At 52.0% G+C, this 16,845-nt stretch overlaps 1 protein-coding gene across 4 annotated transcripts in view; it reads right to left on the bottom strand.

Annotated features, from left to right (window-relative positions):
- CNTFR (ciliary neurotrophic factor receptor) overlaps positions 1–16,845 on the bottom strand; it is a gene marked incomplete at its 3' end in the record, with an annotated part of 174,833 nt that overhangs the window by 57,835 nt on the left and 100,153 nt on the right. The window lies entirely within an intron of this gene.

Below are 16,845 nucleotides of genomic sequence, written 5' to 3'. Positions count from 1 at the left end.
GGGGTGAAGGCAGTGAAATGGGAGCTACCTTGGAAAGGAAAAGTTCCCTGTGATGTCCCTGGAAACCCCCAGGAGGAACAGCAGCACTTCTCCCTTCATCCAGATACCCACTGGAGGAGAGACCCCAGAACTTGTTTCTACTCAAGAATTCCTTCACCCTGCACCAACACCAAGGCTTCCCCTTGTGTTCTTGGCCGTGGGATAACAGAGGAGCTGAGATGCAGGCGCACATGGGGAAGAATAGATGGCAATAAGAAGCAAGGCATTTTTGCAAGTCTTTTTCCTTTTTTTTTTTTTTTTTTTTTTTTTTGATTCAGTCACCATCTCTCACATCTCTGAGCAACACTTGTACTCCCGTAGCCTAGCTGATTTCAAAGCAATATTAATAATAAAGCAACAATCTACTCTGCCCATCAGGGGCTGTATTAACAATTAAGCCAAGGCCTCAGGATTTGCCAGTGTAATAACAAGATATTACATTTGCATTTCATGCCTTTCACTCCGAAAGACCCTAAAGCAAAGCCAAGTGAGGGAGCGACGAGCAGCGCGTGCTGAGCTGTACTCAGCAGTCACGAGGAGCATCTTCTGGGTGCAGCCCTCCCACGGTGAAAAATGGCCACAGGTCACCTCCATGGTGTGCTGGAAAGTGCCCTGCTGCCCCCAGAGAGGTGAAGGTGAGGTGCACACCTTTGTATTGCATGAGGCAAGAGGAGACTGCAAGTGCCTGCTGCTGTGGGGCAGCCAGAGGCTCTGCAAGGCAGCTCGTGCAGATGTGCACACAGACGATTGCAAAACACAATGAAGAAGCACATGCAGAGTTATCCCCTGGAAAGATTAGGTTACGATTAAACGGGGACTTTTCATCTCGGTTTCCCATTCCTAGCAGCAGCACCAGCTGCTTTCAAGAGGAGGGTACATGCAGCCCCTCGGAGAAACGTGACCTCCTGCCTGGCCCTGCTCACGTGCTGCTGCCCCTAAGCACCACTGTCTGGAACACTTTTAAAAAATCTTTTAAAAAATGCTCCCCATTAAGCAACCATTTCCAAGCAGCCTCAGCAGCTGACTGGTGGCAGAGACCCCGCATTCATTGTGCAGAGCCCCAAACAGCCGAGCTGTAATTTCTGTTTGATGCTGGTCGCCTCTCCATTTCTGGAAACACCTCCTTCCCTGCAGAGCCTTTCCTGCTCATCTACCCACCGCTATTCCCTCTCCATACAGCTTTTATTACAATGCCTCTGACTAATCTCTCCGAAGGGAAGAGCAGGGCTGCTTTCAGGGAGCTCAGCTTGCCTTTGAGAGCTCCTCCTAACCTTCAATTACCGCCGCTGCTGCTTTCCACAGTCCTCAGCTTGGTGGTTGCTGGGCTTTTTTTCGTGGTGGTGGTGGGTTGTTTTGATTGTTTGTTTGTTTTTTCCTTCTGTGTTTGGGATGATGAGCAAATGTTAGTTCAGGAGCAGACATTCATTCAGCATGATTTGAACTAATTGTCCATTTTTTTTCCCCCCTATATTTCAACGCTTGGAATATCCAAGTGTCTTGTTGCAAAACAAAAGTTAAAATGCCGAAGCATTCATTGAGTGAAACAAATGAACGTGCCCGGCTCTCTGGAGAGCTCCTTGGGTTTGAAGTGGTAGAAGATTTTAGGGAAACTTTTTTTGCAAGTAAAAGTATACAGAAGCTCACGATGTCTAGGAGGAAGAGAGCTGCAGTTATATGAAGGCGCTACTGAATTACAACTATTATTAGCACAAGGTCCTTGAATTCTGGAATTTCTGCAAAATGTTTTGAATTCAGGTTCTGAAGCATTTAAAGGGCTCGAGAAAATATCTTTGGCTCCAAGTCAGCAAAGCACTTAGGCGAGCTCTTAACTTTCAGCATGTGTTTAAGTACCTTGCTGACTTGGGGCTTTTAACCCCGGCAAAAAGAAAGCAAGCAGGGAAGAAAAGCCAAAGGAAAAGTTTGTGTGCATGTGGAAATCTCCAGACAAGCTGAAAAAATATGGGAATCTCTTCTGGAAAGTAGGAGAACAAATAATAATAATGACATGCCTTAAAATTAAACACTAGGGAAAGCTTTCTATGGGGAGAAAGACTCCCAGAACAAATGGAGCATTTCGTTGTAGCCTAACGCTGACTTTGCTCTCCTGCTTCTTCAGCACGCTGAAATTATTTATTGCTGAAAAAAAAAATAGTTCGGAAGTGGGAGGGGGAAGCTAAGCGTGATGGGGGAGAGAAAAATCTTGGCTCGAGCAGTGAAAAACATCTCTGAAATGAGTCGGCTGTGGGAGGCTGCCTGTCAGGAGGGAGGAAGAGGAGGGAGGAGGAAGCAATGAGTGGCAGTTGCAGGAGAGCCCAGGGCAGGAGCCTGCGTGTGTCCACGGGGCACAGGCTTGCAGCAGCTGCTTCCATGAGAAGGGAGGATCTGAGAAAGTCCAAAAGCAGATCCAAAGGGCACGGGGAGGCAGAAACTCTGCCTTCGATCAATGCAAATCTATGCACGCACAGGCAGAAAATGGCTTTTTCCCTACCTCATGCTGGAGGCCATGAATAGAAAACAATCTTTTCAGCTCCGCTGGTCACACCCCTCGCCGGCCGGTCGCAGCAGCATTGGGCTCTATGCATGTTTATTTTCTAAAGCAAAGAAAAAATAGGCTGCGTCTCCCGGTGGTGGGAGAGCACGGGCTGGCTGCAGCCCACACAGGGTGATGGGGCCGGAGGGATGCTCAAAGGCTCCACCAGGCTCAGTGCTCACAGCATCCCTCAGTTCCAGGTTTCAGGAACGGTGCAGGAAGGCTCAGGATAAGGCACAGATGCACCTTAGGACCTGTTGGAGCAAAAGCCTTAACTTTGGAAAAAAAAATCTCAAAAGTTTTTTTTTTTTTTTCCCTAAAAAAAAAAAAGGCTTGATTCCTTCTGAAGGAAACCAAAGGGTTTCGTGTCTCTTAAACTGCCCCTGCTGTGTTGTACAAAAGGCTTTACAACCCTCTTTTTGGAGGAGGGAGAGTTGTCAATTCAAAGTGAAGTGTCAAACACCATTTCAGAAAAACACCAAAAAGACATGCCGCAGCCCTTCCCCTCTTTCCATTCCTCTTTTTCCCCTGCCAGAGAAATACAATTTTGTGAAACATTTGGACGTTGACGGCACTTCATTTTCCAATGGAAAGAAGGCTCCCCCGAGGTCAGAGCTCCCGAGGGGGATGCCCTGGCAGGGTGTGGGGGGCTCCTCCTCACTGCTCAGGCTGCGGCGCTGCCTGCAGACCCCTGGGACAAGCAGGCAGCGAGAGGTGGCTGGTGCCTTAATGAGCTGACAACTCAAGGAGAGGAGACAAATGAGAGCAGCGTCTTACAGACGGGAACCCGAGTCCCGAATGGAGATGAACTGACTGGCCCAAGTATGTGCAAGTAGAGCCGTGCTCTGATTTTCCTCCTCCTCTGTGATCCGATGGCACCTGGCACAGCAACACCATGGGAACATTCAAAGCACAGCTCACGTTGGGGCCGGTGTTGCTTTACCCATCTGGAACCCCAGGGTGCCAACACGTCCTGCACTCAGCCCTACAAGCCACTAGTACAGCGTACACTGGTGATTCTCCCTGAAGTAGCAAGGCAAAAAGCCTCCTATAAATACTGGTTATGTGAAAAAGCTCCTCTGGGCTAAGCAAGTTAAGAAAAATGGTCCAAACTCACCAGAGGAAGGAAAACACAATTAAATCACCTAACAAACAGCCTGCATCCACTGATCCCCGGTGCTACACTCACATTGTTTGACTCGGCCACCTCTGCACTGCTAGCTGTGCATGTGTGCTGGGCAGCACGAAGCCCATCAGCACCCAGGGGTCCCTAGCACATAAACCCACTGGGAACCCCAGTGATGGCTTGTGCATGGAAATGCTTGGGACCTGCAGGTCCTGGCCACAGCATGAATTAAAGGGAGGTGGTGTTTGCAAGGACCCAATATCTACCTGGGAACAAGTCTGCACGCACTCCCTCCAAGCCCCTCTGTTTCCTTCCGACCCATGCAAAGGCTACCAGCCCTCATCGCTGCAACCCAGCCACGATCTAGGTCTCACCACTCACAGACGATGGGCTGCCTAGCTCCAGGTATCTGAATTAATTTTCAAAGAGATAGAGGAGCTTCATCCAGACTGTTCCTCAAAGCTCATGGCAGGAGCTTACCGCTGGGTCTATGACACGAAGCATCACACGACAGGTTAAAAGTGCTGCCATGTGCGACTCCACTCTTGGTGTTTCTCACTATGGGGTCTTCACTCTGAAGCTATGATTTAGGGCAGGATAAACATTGTAACAGGATTAAATCCGCCACTTAAATCCTGAAATTCTCCTCCTGGGTTTACATCACAAAGTCCTACTCATGGATCAATAGGAAGACACCCACAGCTGTCTCTCTGGGGCTGCCAAGAATGTAATTGGAAAAACACAGAGAAAGAAATACAAAACGGCTACAGAAGTGCACGGACTCGCATGGCTCAGTGGACGAGACGTGTCCAGACCATGCAGTGAGATGGACAACTTCTCAGGGAGGGCAGGCTCACCAAGAGGGAGAGAGGTTGACCTCTGGCTGTCTTGCTGAGATTGGGAACACCTCCCTTCTCAAGAGATTGATCCAATGCCCAACCTTCCCCAAATTTCCTGGGGGACAAGTCACATCCTACATAGCACTTCTGGGCTGCCCAGGGGTCACTGCTGTGCTTAGACTGGGGGAACTGGGAGCAGAGGAGGACCCCTGCTGTGATGAGTGAATCTCCTGGTGGGCTGATGGATTCAACGACGCTGGCCCTGCTGCCACACATGGGACTTGAGCAGCACCTTCACAAAGTCTAAATCAAACTAAGCCAATGCCATAAACCAGAAGAAAACAAAACAAAACAAAACAAAAAAAAACAACCCTGTGTCTATGTATAAACAAATGTTCATTTTGAAGCACCAGCTGTCAAAGTCCCGTGGTATCTCTGTTCTCCTGGGAGCTCCCTTTCTGTCTCCCTTGCAGCCATCGCAGCAGCAATGCAACTTCTGCAGAGCACCGACTGGCAGCACGAAAATGGTCGTGGTGATTGTATCGCAACACTTCGCTGCTTCCCTGAGCCGCAGCTCCCTCCTCTGCTGTTGGAAGTGAAGTCCAATCAATGCTAATTAATTAAGGGCCAGAACCCGCCAACCATGGTCACACCAAGTTCAGCGCTGTTCCTTGAATATTCAGGGCTCACTCTCTGCCAAAGCAAGAGACTTGGGTGGAAAACAACAGGAATTTGCCTTGCAAGCCAGGAAGGACAGATGGATATATCCCTCTGCTCTCAGGGCTGATAGCTGGAGGAGCAGCCTGTGTGGGGCAGACCTGATGTACCCCAGCTACACCACAGCAGAGCAGCATTGACACAATGGGAAGGGCACTGAGTCAGCCTGCAGATGTCCCTAAATGCTCTCCACAGAGCTGGCAGAGCAATTTTCCCTATCCAAGACCAAGTGGAGGATACTCGTGATGGGTCCAAGCATCTCTGCCAGCAAGGGGTGGCACATACTTTCCCTGACCACACAAAGGGCTGCATTCTGTGTTGGAGAGGGATGGGTGTTACTGGGAAAAGCTGGGGATGCTCCTCAGGAACAAAGCCCTGGAGATAGCTGTGCCATAGAAAAATCCTAGGAAGGTGAATGGACTTCCAAGAGGCAGCACCCATGGGAATGGCACGGTGGGTTACTACAGCAAGCAAGCCTGTGGCTGCTTCTGGGCCTTCCTCCCCCTGCCAAGGGCCTCATGTGATGCTCTGACATCTGGGAGGCACCAGTGGGGACCCAAGTTCCTGAGCTCTTCCACTGCACCATGCAGCAGGGACCCTCACCAAAGGAAAAAGGAGACAGGCACACAGGCCAATCCCCCCATGCTTTCCACCACGATGGTAAAACTAATTTTCTAGTCTGCTGAGCACAGAAGCTTGTGTGTGATCGCCAGTCAGGCACATCGTGCCTCATTGTGCACCTCCAACCCCTCCCAACAGCAGGCATCCTGCCGAGCTCAGCAGCACCTCTCCACTCCTGAGCAACACCACTGGGTTTTCCTGCTGTGCCCCAAGCCTCCCCCAATGTCCCAGCAGCTGGCACAGGTTGTGGCAGGTCTCCAGGCTCCCATTGATGGCCAGGCACGGAGGCTTCCCATGGGAAATCACAGCGAGAGGGTTAGATTACCATCTGGATTCAATGCCCTCCATCCTGCGTGCCTCAGTTTCTCCCTTGCGCAGCGTGCTCTCAGCTGGAGCAACCACAGCACAGGCCAGGCACCGGCACAGCAGGATCTGACCCGCTGGGGTTTGCGGCTTGGCTGGAGCCAGAGGCTCTCCGTGACTCATCCTAAGGAGTCTGGAGTTCACGGCTCCGGCTGGAGGCTCCCCTCGGGAGTGCTCCGGGCTCAGTTTACCGTGCCCCTGGGAGCAGGCTCGTGCACAAACACGGATGGAGAGTATAGCTCGCCCGTCTGGTTGGAGACATTGACTTGGACTGAATCACTTGGGCTTGGGGGGTACCAGGACAGCCCCCACAGCAGACCCCTGCACACGATGCAGGCTTGCACTGGCCACTGCTGCCTGCAGCATCTGTGTTCCTGCCTCTCTGCAGATCAGAAGCACACTTCGGCATAGCAAAGCATCTTTTCCCAACCAGCTCTCCGCCAGCAAAGCTGTGTTACCCAGCAGTGCACGCTCCTTGCCCAGCGCACGGACATCAGAAACACATGCACACACATGCAGACCTCATTATACCTTCGTAAATTCAGCAGGGGCCAAGGATGATGTGCTGCAATATACAGCTCTGCTTTAGCTCATGCAGCCCAGCCTACAAAGCACACAGCTCTTTGCTGGCAGAAGTCCTCCAGGCTTCCAGCTTTGCAGGTCAATGTTTTTCAGCTTGGGCTCTGCAGACCCCTGGCTGCTTTGTAACACTCCAGAATTGATAATTAAGCAGGTTTAAGCCATCCAGCTGGGCTCTTCTAACAGAAATCTGCACTGGGGGAAATGCTTCAGGCTTTGCAAACTAATAACGCTAGGAAGGACATGCCACAGTGTGCTGAACCTGGGACAAAGGGCACACGTGGCTCTGCCCCATCCAGGGGGAGTTTTGCACCATGGTGGATGCATCCTGCCTGGGTTTGTAGTCAGGGACTGACCCTACACACCGATGCATGCAGATGTGCAAGGAGAAGTTTTAGCCCCTTCCCCTTGTCTGCTGAATGAAGGTGGTTTCATCCCCCCACTGCAAGCCACATGCTCAAAACTCCCTCCCCAACACCAGCCTCCCCAACACATGCCCCTGAGCAAACGAAGGAGGTGCCATTAGCCTCCAGACTACCTTAGCTTCAATTAGCACCCAGTGGCAGCTGAGCCTAAACAATAATCTTTCAGCAAATCCAACGCCAAGAGATCAATGGTCCATACGCCGGACTAATACCGCCGTAACCCCTCCTGCTTCCATCACTGTCGATTGCTTTGCGGTTTCACTTCACTTCTCCACCTGATTGGCCTTGCTGCAGCACTCATTACAAGGTGACACGCATTGCTTTTCCCCTCTGTAACGAGCCTGCCACAGACCCAGCTCAATCCTTCCTCTTCTCCTCGTTTTCCTTTTAATATGCCACAATTATATTGGCTTCTCTGCATGGATCCGCTCCATTTAGCACTGCCCAACACTGCTTATCCTGAAAGACGTTCTTTCCATCCACGGGGCAGACTGCACATCTTGCAAGTTGTTCTGCTGCTGCTGGTACGCGTTGTGTCCCAGCATCTGCTCTCCTGAGCGCGCTTCATGGTTCCTTTGCTCTGCTCCTACCCTAGCAAAATCCTCTCCTCAGAGAGCAGAGATGAGGATGCATAGTCTCAGTGTCTTGCTGTGGCTCTGCTCCTGTGTTTTTGGGCTTTGTCTGGTCACCAATGCAGCCCCCTCTGCCACAGCCCTGGGCTCCTCCAGGAGGACCTTGCCCCTCCAGCCTGACCTGAGGTGGGGTTTGCAGTTCCAGGGCACAAACCACAACTCCAGGCATTGGAAGCCCTTCAAAGCAGACAAACCAAGTGTCACCTCCAGCCCAACTCCAGACAGATTCATGTCTCTGTGCTGGCAGGACCAGGCTGCTTTGGCAGTGCGAGGTGCTGGCTCCCTGGGATGGCCACGTGTGACTTCCAAGGCGAGACCTTTCCAAGCTTTCGGAGGCTAAGTCAAGCCAAGCCCCTGAAGCGCTTAGTTTCCACTCCAACTGTCACAGCTTTATGAGATCTTCCACTCCTGGCAGCCTTCGCAAATGTAACAGGCATAAAAAACAACGGGCGTAACCCACGGACAGGGATCGCTTCCTCCCTCGCCAAGACAGGCCGCGGCCCTTCCTCGGCAGCCAGGGCTCATGGAAGGAGCAAAGAGCAGCCCCCAGCCCACCACAAGTCACCTCGTGGGCAAGCCCTCGGTGTCCCATATGGCTTCTCATGCCTTCCAAAGGGCCCTGGCAGCCAGGGGTGAATTCCCACACCAGCAGGAAGCCCTGGGATTTCGGCCTGGCCTCAATGCGCCAGAGCTCCTCTGGGGACCTGGCTGGACTGCAAACCCCAGCCCTCCCCTTCCAGCGCTTGTTGATATGTTTAATGAAGTCTAAGAGGTTACTGAGAGATGGTTTTCCTTGCCACTGGCAGAACTAATGAGCCCTGGCAGACTGCAATCCTCTCAGCATTTTCTTCTCATCACAGATGTCAACTATCTTCACCAGTTTTGAGGGACTGCAGATTCACTTGTCCAAAACCTGACAAATCCACACTTAAAAAAAATAAAATCTACAGCTTTGTGATCCACTTCAATACACCAGCTGACAGAGGGGTTCATTTGTTTGTTAGCAAAGCATATTTCTTAATATTTCCTTCCCAGCCGTCATCTGGCCCAGGGACAGATGCTTGCTTTGCTCCAGAACCTCATCTCCATCAGCTCCATTTCCAAAACCTCTTTCCATCTCCAGGAAGGGATACACTTGTATAGCAAACACAGGCAGCTTCTTGGTGACTTCTTCTGCACATCTCACAACTTTGGTAATCACAGGCACTCCCAAGAGCAGACCTTCAATGCCTTGGTGTGCCAAGATGTGCTCCCTCTCCCTTAAATGCCCTCTATTTTCCTCCCGTCCTTTTCCTCTCTCCCCTTTCTCTGCTTTAAGAGCAACCCTCCTTTTGAATCCAACAGCACTTTGCACAACAGGACATCCATCTTGCACAGACCTGCAGCTATTTCCAAGTGCATCCCTTGGACAGGAGCAGCGAGCCCACTGCTCCTGGCCCAACAGTCAAAGAGTAGAGCCATCCTCTCAAAGCACATTGCAGCAGAAACCACCCTGCTCTGTGCACACAACCTCCTGCTGTACAAAATTAGCAGCCATCACATAGAAACCAACCCCCTGGATTTTCCAGAGGCTCTTGTTCCCAGCAGGGCTACCCTACAGTATGGGCCATGCTCCCGGGGCAGCCAGCTTGGGATCTGCAGGGCCACCGGGCCGGGCTGAGAGGCAGCGGGCAAGGAAACACAGGCACTAAAAATAGGCTGTCTGCGGTAGGGGCTGACCACATTTATTAGCAAGCCCGTGCCCTGGCTGACCACAAGGTCAGCCTCCGAGAGCTTGGCCATAATTCACTCCGTGTCTGGGCAGGAAGTCTACTGGAGCTCAGAGAGATGTCCAGTAATAGAAGGATGTTCCAGGAGCTGGGGCTATTTTCGCTGTTTTCTCTCCCTTTGCAGACAGGGAACCTTTCAGGAGATGCATTTTGTGCTGCAGAAGTAGCCAGGTGCTCTGGGACAGAGAGAAGGAGAGGAAGGAAATGGGGGTGCAGCTGGAGAAGACAGGAGGGAGTTTACGGCTGGGCTTCCTCTTATCAGACAGCCTCTTATTCACAGCAGGGCTAAAAGATAGCAGGGAAAAATCAGGGCAGTGGCAGTGGGGCCCCAGACCTTTGTGGGCTCCTTAACGCCCTAATGGCATGCAGCAGTGTTTAATGGGTTGCAGCTGGGGTGTCAGCCCAGCTGGGGGTGAGCTGTCCCTGCTGCTTCCCCACAGCTGTGGGCTAGCAGGAAAGACAGGGGTGCAATGGGAAAACTGTCACGGTAATGGATACATAGGGATGCAGAGGAAGGGTTTTCCTTGCAAAGGCATCCCAGGGACACCAAGACCACCCGACATGAGTTGCAGCCAGCTCGTACCTCCGGCCAGCATGCGGTGGGCTAGCAGAGCAGCCCCCAGCAGATGCAGCAACCCCACTAGGATGATGCCAGCTCTGAGCCTGAGCCAGCTTAGCCCCAGGGGAGGAACAGCAAACGAGACAAAGCCACAATGAGCAGATGCCTGCCTTTGAATGGCAGCCTGCAGAGTGGCTTAAGAAGTCTCTGCCTTGTGGTAGTGCTCCAATCCTGGTGGCTGCACATACATAATTGGTGCTGGAGCCTTTGTGTGAGGGGTAGTGTGTCCTTGCTGAGTCAGGCTGTCACCCACCGAGGTCCCCTACCTCTGGCAATGCTCTCTCCCATTGCCCTGCTGCTTGCACTTTCACCCTTGCAGTGGGGAGGAAGCAGTTCCAAGGCAGAAGCATCTCCTTATGGTACGCGCTGGGACCAAGGTCTACCAGGTACAGAAAACGTGAATACCACAATACCACCACGCACTGACACTCATTTAGCCTGAGGACAGGCTGAGCTAAGACCCTTGCCTATACACTGAGCAAACCCTGATAACATCCTTCCAATGCCAAGACATGTCCTTTTATTGATCCAGCACCGTGCCTCTGTTCTGGCTCTCTGAGCTCTCCGTGAAGCCAATGTGAGCAGCCTTTTGGCTTCAGGATAGCTTGCAGAGAGTGAGGGATGTAGGGGCAGGTAGAGGCTGGGCCAAACCGTGCTTCCCAACCAGGAATGTTCTGCAACCAGCTCGTGTGCTGATCAGGGCTGCAGTTTGGATTGAGGCCGGTGCTTCAGCCAGCTGGATAATGAAAGTATCCAGAATTGTAACAGGAAGAATTAAAAAAATATAATTGCTAATGGGGAATTAATTGTTAATGTGGTATCACCATTGCAGGAGGGTGTGCCCAGTGTGGCCCTGCAGGGATCTGCTCTTGGCCCATTGCTAATCACTCGCCTTATCAATTACCTTGCAGGCAGCATAAAACTGGTGCTGGCAAAGTTTGCCAAAAACACAAATGCTGATGGATATCACAGAAAGGACAAGTCTATCTCCTGCAAGCCCATTCACAGAGCTGTGTCTTGAGGAGAACAACTCCAAAATGGCCTTTCAGGTGCCATCTGGAGATGAAGTGGCAGAGCAAAACTCGGCCTGAGACACATGGAGATGCCACGAGGTAGGAAAGCGCTATGTAACGAGGAGGCAGAGCTGTCTCGGTGGGAAGCACGCACCGTCGGCAGCCTCCTGCTCGGCACACACATGCTGTCCTCCCGACCTTGCCTTCCCCAGCGTGAACAGCGAGCGGCTGTGTACAGGCAATTACAGAAATTCCAAAACACTCCGTTGCACACACATCTCACCCTGGGGAAAAGCACAGAAAAGCAAACAACACATGACAGATGTTAGTCATGTCACTTAATGCATGACTGAATGGCAGGCCAATAGTGTGGGAAGAGAAGAGAAGAGAAGAGAAGAGAAGAGAAGAGAAGAGAAGAGAAGAGAAGAGAAGAGAAGAGAAGAGAAGAGAAGAGAAGAGAAGAGAAGAGAAGAGAAGAGAAGAGAAGAGAAGAGAAGAGAAGAGAAGAGAAGAGAAGAGAAGAGAAGAGAAGAGAAGAGAAGAGAAGAGAAGAGAAGAGAAGAGAAGAGAAGAGAAGAGAAGAGAAGAGAAGAGAAGAGAAGAGAAGAGAAGAGGGAAGAGAAGAGAAGAGAAGAGAAGAGAATGGCTATGACCACAAAACAGTTCAGGGAAGACTGATTTGAGCAATGGGGAAAAAACAAGAATTGTTTCATGTAAGAGGATGCTCTAGTCTGGCCTCTGGCATGGACATACACACTAGCCTTGCATATGGGATCTTAAAGAGCAAAGAGGTGGGAAAAGTTCCAGGACAATCCCTAACCTCTGGGAAATGCAGGCTGGGATGGTGCAGGGCATCACTCTGTCTTGTACCGAGCTTCTTGGACCTAGCATAGTGATGCACCTCACCGCTGCAGCCACTTTGATAAAAGGGTTCTAAAAAACAGTTATATATAAGATGAATGATGCAGAGCAGATGCCTCAGAGCTGTCAGTCACTGGGACCAGCACTGTGCATGGCTCCAGCACCCAGGAAGCCTGTTCTGGGTTGAAATGAACACCAGCTGCTCCAGGGAAAAGCAAAGGGGAAAAGCAGAGCACCGTCTGTCCCTTCACAGAGCAGAGTCCAAAAACAAGGCAAGCATGAAAGATGCCTCTCCCAAACAACCATCCAGGCTCCAGGCACTGGTGCAGGACATCCCCAGGAATTACACACAGTAACTATACTTCTATTTCAAATTTTTATAATGGGGAATAATGGGACAAATTCAAGCAGAGAAAGGGGTTGGATGCCCCAGGCTTTGCAAACCCTGTTTGTGAAGTGATCAGTGGGAGCAAAGCTCTGCTCTTTCTCCTAGGGGGTACGGAAGGATCCTAAGATAGCCTAACCTGCTGAGCAGGCACTAGCAATAGATGGTAAAACCGGACGTGAGAAAAGCAGCAAGGGATGGAAGAGGGAAGAGGATCACAATCCATCTTTGAAAATTCAGCGATGTGCAAAAATAGAAATACTCCAGCTGTGAAACAGGGGGAAAAAGGCAAGGAAAAATCATCCCACGCTTTCTTCTCTCCCATCCCATCTATACTGAAATACAGACGTTTCAAAGAGCGAGACAATTTTGCAAAATTGCTATAGAAAAATATACCCTCCTCTCTCCCCAAACACGCCCAAGCTGCCAGAGGGTCTGTAGTGGTACCGTGTCTGTGGTGGGGACCCACCTGAATCCCAGCACCTTAACTGCACAGCATTTGAATGACTGCCAAAGACCTCTCGCATGTCTACAAACAAACCACGCGTCCCTGCATGAAACTAGAAACCACCTCCTACACAGAAAATGCAGGCAAAACCCAGGAAACTTCCCCAGAAGCAAAGCTACCAGTTTAACCCTGCCAGATTGATGCCCGTGGGACTTGCATGGGCTGACTGATATAGGAGGAGAGCCGGTTGCATCCCCATCAGCTGTCATAAAATCTTGGACAATGCGGCAAAGGGCGAAAAGAAGGTACCCACAGATGGTTTTCTCGTGGAGAAGCCAATTTGCATGGCTTTGCTGTGCGTTTCGAAGGCTGTTTACCGGCCCAGACTTTGTCTTAGCTGAAATGTGGGCAGCATCTCTAACGAGGAGCGTGCGAACAGGAGCTCCTGGGAGGCTTTGCAGCAGAACCGATTGCAAAAGATTAGCGCCGGGGCTGAAGGGAGCAAGAGAGGAGGGAAAGTAATGAAACAAAATCTCTCTTTCTTTTCCTCGGTTGAGGAATGATGGGGGCTAATTGCTTGTTGCTGGTGAGAAAGAGAGGAGATAGCGGCGTCTCCGCTCATCGATAAATTAACCCCGGCATGTGGCATCTGAAACGCATTCATTTCCAGAGACGTTTATCTCTTTCTCTCCTCTCCCGGGTGAAAACATAATTATTGTTTAAACATGAGTTAATTCAGCAAGGTGAGGATCAATAAAGCAGAATTACTCCTCTTTTAAAAGCAGAGAAATCTCAGCCTGGGACAGACGTGGATATAACTCCAGTGCAGCTGACGGATGGGGAAAGGGCTCCGCTTGTGGCAGGAGCCCGGGAAGAGGAGCTGCCTCCTGCCCGGGCTGCTGCAGCACCCAGCCTGATGGGAACAGCAGAGCCCATCCATGGGCAGTCGCAGCAATGACTAGGAAGAGCTGGAATCACCCCTGCACATACACTTTATAGCCTGCCACATCTCCAACATGTAAACCCTTCCTATGTAGAGTTTTGGCAATGCCCCGGGGCTTCTCCCTTTCCTTTGACAGAGCCCAAGCTCTGCTATGGAGATGTCTGCCCTGCAGGGACCTCTGCCAGCCCTGCTGTCACACGCCTGAGCCCCTGGCCAACCACACGTGCAAGCCTTGCAGCAGGCAGCACCGCTTTTTGCTCTGCTGTGCTTTCCCTGTCCCTGTCCTCTGGGCAGAAGTAAATCAGGCACATGCCCACACCGTGCCATCACGCCAACCTGTTCCGACAGCTAGCTCCTGCAAACCTTATCTCTTTTTCTGTCCCCTTCCAAGTCTACCCCATGCATCCCTTTTTTCCTCTACTAAATTCAAGAGCACCCCAGTGGCTGTACAAAACCACCCTGGCTGGCCTGGGTCAGTGAGCTGAGCGCTGTGACAGCCTGCCAGAGCCACCCAGTGTGACGGATCAGCGGCGCGGAGAGATTGCTTTAGCAGCAATTGGATTAGGGCATGATGCTGCCTAGAGCAAGCACGGTGTGGGGCATCGCCAGGATCAAGCCATCCTCTGGAACAAGATTGTCCTTGGGCTCTGCTCAGGGAGGGATAGAGGAACCTGAGAAACTCCTGCAGATCCCCTCAGCTCTGACCTCCCTCACCTGAAAACCTTGGGGTTTGGGGAGCATTCCTGACTCCTGCATCCTGAAATGTGCCCTTCACTCCTCCAGCTCCAAGGAGAAGGACCGAAGATGAGCAGCAGAGGGGTTAACACATGAGCAACCTCACCAGCGCCGCACCCAATGCTGCTTTTATTAATTCATGTGGCACTTTGCAGGACGCTCCAGTAATCACCAGGGTGCACGTGAGAGCCAGGAGCGGGTGGCTGGCCTCACTGCGCCGTGCTCCTGCTCACTTAACAGCTTGTCACATCCTCCTCGCTCAAGTATTCAGTGCTAATGCATCTCTTAAAGTGCTTCATGAGCTATTAAAGTCGAGCGTGCCTCAAGAGCATGATAAATGGACTCTACGCCAGTATCTTCCCCCCACTCCAGCCAGTCCCTGCCATCAGTGGGATTAATCCAACCTCCCACCCCGCTCCCTCTGCCCAAGTGCCCGGCTGGCAGGGGATGAGTCCAGGGGAGGAGGGGAGGCTGCAGCAGGGCACAGGGTGAGCTCTAGGCAGGGGAAACAAGCAAACCTATCGTGTGTCCAACTCAGTGCCTCCGGGGAACAGCCAGATTGAGCACAGACCTGCAGCTGCCCTGCTAGCCTTCCTCCAGCTCTTATACCCAATATTTCACCCTCTCTCTATGGCCCCCGTCTCCTTTTCATGTCCCCCTGTGCAGAGCAGCCTCTCCGACTCCTGCAGATGGAGAGAGCCCTGCCTCCCTCCACGCACTCCCTCCAGGTGCCTGTTGATGCAATCGGGTCTCAGCAGCTCCGGTTTCGAGCTGGTGCCCCAGACACCTCCCTGCCGGATGCAGCCGGGCAAGGGAAGGAGGAGGGGTGTGGGGATGGGGAGGATGTGCTGCCAAATCCCTGAATCCTGCCAGATCATGGAGCAGAAGGTGGGAATCGCTTCAGCTTGCCTGGAATTGCTGCCATAAGGACCCAGGACCATGCTCTCTGCACTGGAACACTGCAGCCCGTGGCAAAACTCATGGCCAGCACTGGCAGGGAGCAGCCGTTTGCTTCTGCCTAGACAACACATTTCCACTACACAGATTCCTGAAATACCTGGTGAGCATCTCCCCAGGTTTGGGCACACAGGTTTGGGCTGTCCCTGCAGCACAGAGGGAAATAACACAGTGCATCCAGGGGATGCTCGAGCAGCTCTGTGCTGGGTCCTTTGAGGTACCTGCTAGCACAGCAGGACCAAACAGCACTGCACACAGCTCAGCACCCAGACACTTTGGGCAGACACCCTGGGAAGGTGCTGAGAATACACCCCCGTGACATCTAGTGTGCTCCCTCTGTATCCAGAGCATGGCTGTCCCCATGCAACAGGGATGTGGCACCAAACTCCAGCTTCTTCACGTCCAGGCAATCAGGGCAGCATAAAGCCACCCAGCTGGATTTAGAGCAGCTCAGCGGGGTGCTCTGGCTGGGTTCATCAATCCCACCAAGCCCACAGAAACACAGACATCTTCATCCGACAAATACAACTGCAGCCAGGTTTAGTGCCAGGAAAACCAGGCAATTTGTTTTTTTTTTTTTTGGGGGGGGCATTCTGTCCCACTTCTGCAGGGCTGCCATGGGTGACACACCGTGGCAGGACTCAACTGGCTACCCCAAAACTGTCCTGCTCTAATCTGGACCCAGGATTGCATGGGGTCCTCCAGCTCCCAATGCCACCAGCAACTCTAGAATTCAGTCTTTCTAAAGCCCTACATCCCCTGCTCAGATGGAGAGGCATGAGCTAGTAATGGGTACACAGGGTGGGTGGCATGAGCGGTGAGGAGAAAGTCCCCACAAGGAGGTGAGAGCTGGATAGGACACCAGTGACAGTCACAGGGTCGGGTGACAGGCATTGGGGCTGACAGGTTGCCACTTCTTCCCACCCTCCTTTCCCTTGATGGTGCAGAAAACGTGGAATAAAGGGATAGGGAAGGCTGCAGGGCTGTCCTGGGACATGCAGGGGTCTGGGTGGGACGAGGCACATTGAGAGGGACCAGTGGGCACTGGTGGGATGCAGGATGCCCAAACCCTGCAGGAGGGGACGCACACATCAAGCAGAGGAGAAAATGATGACATCCACAAATATTTGATCAGGCAAACGCAGACAGCATTCCCAATTCACTCTGGGAGAGAGGCCAGAGGAGCAGCACCCGCGTTTTTTGGGACCCCCCCCCCCCCCCCATCCCGGTGGGAGAGCTGGCAC

The sequence above is a fragment of the Netta rufina genome (assembly GCF_964035555.1).
Source record: "Netta rufina genome assembly, chromosome: Z".
Classification (NCBI taxonomy): domain Eukaryota; kingdom Metazoa; phylum Chordata; class Aves; order Anseriformes; family Anatidae; genus Netta; species Netta rufina.
Note: the sequence above shows the minus strand (reverse complement) of the source record. Positions and strands in the feature narration are given on the sequence as shown.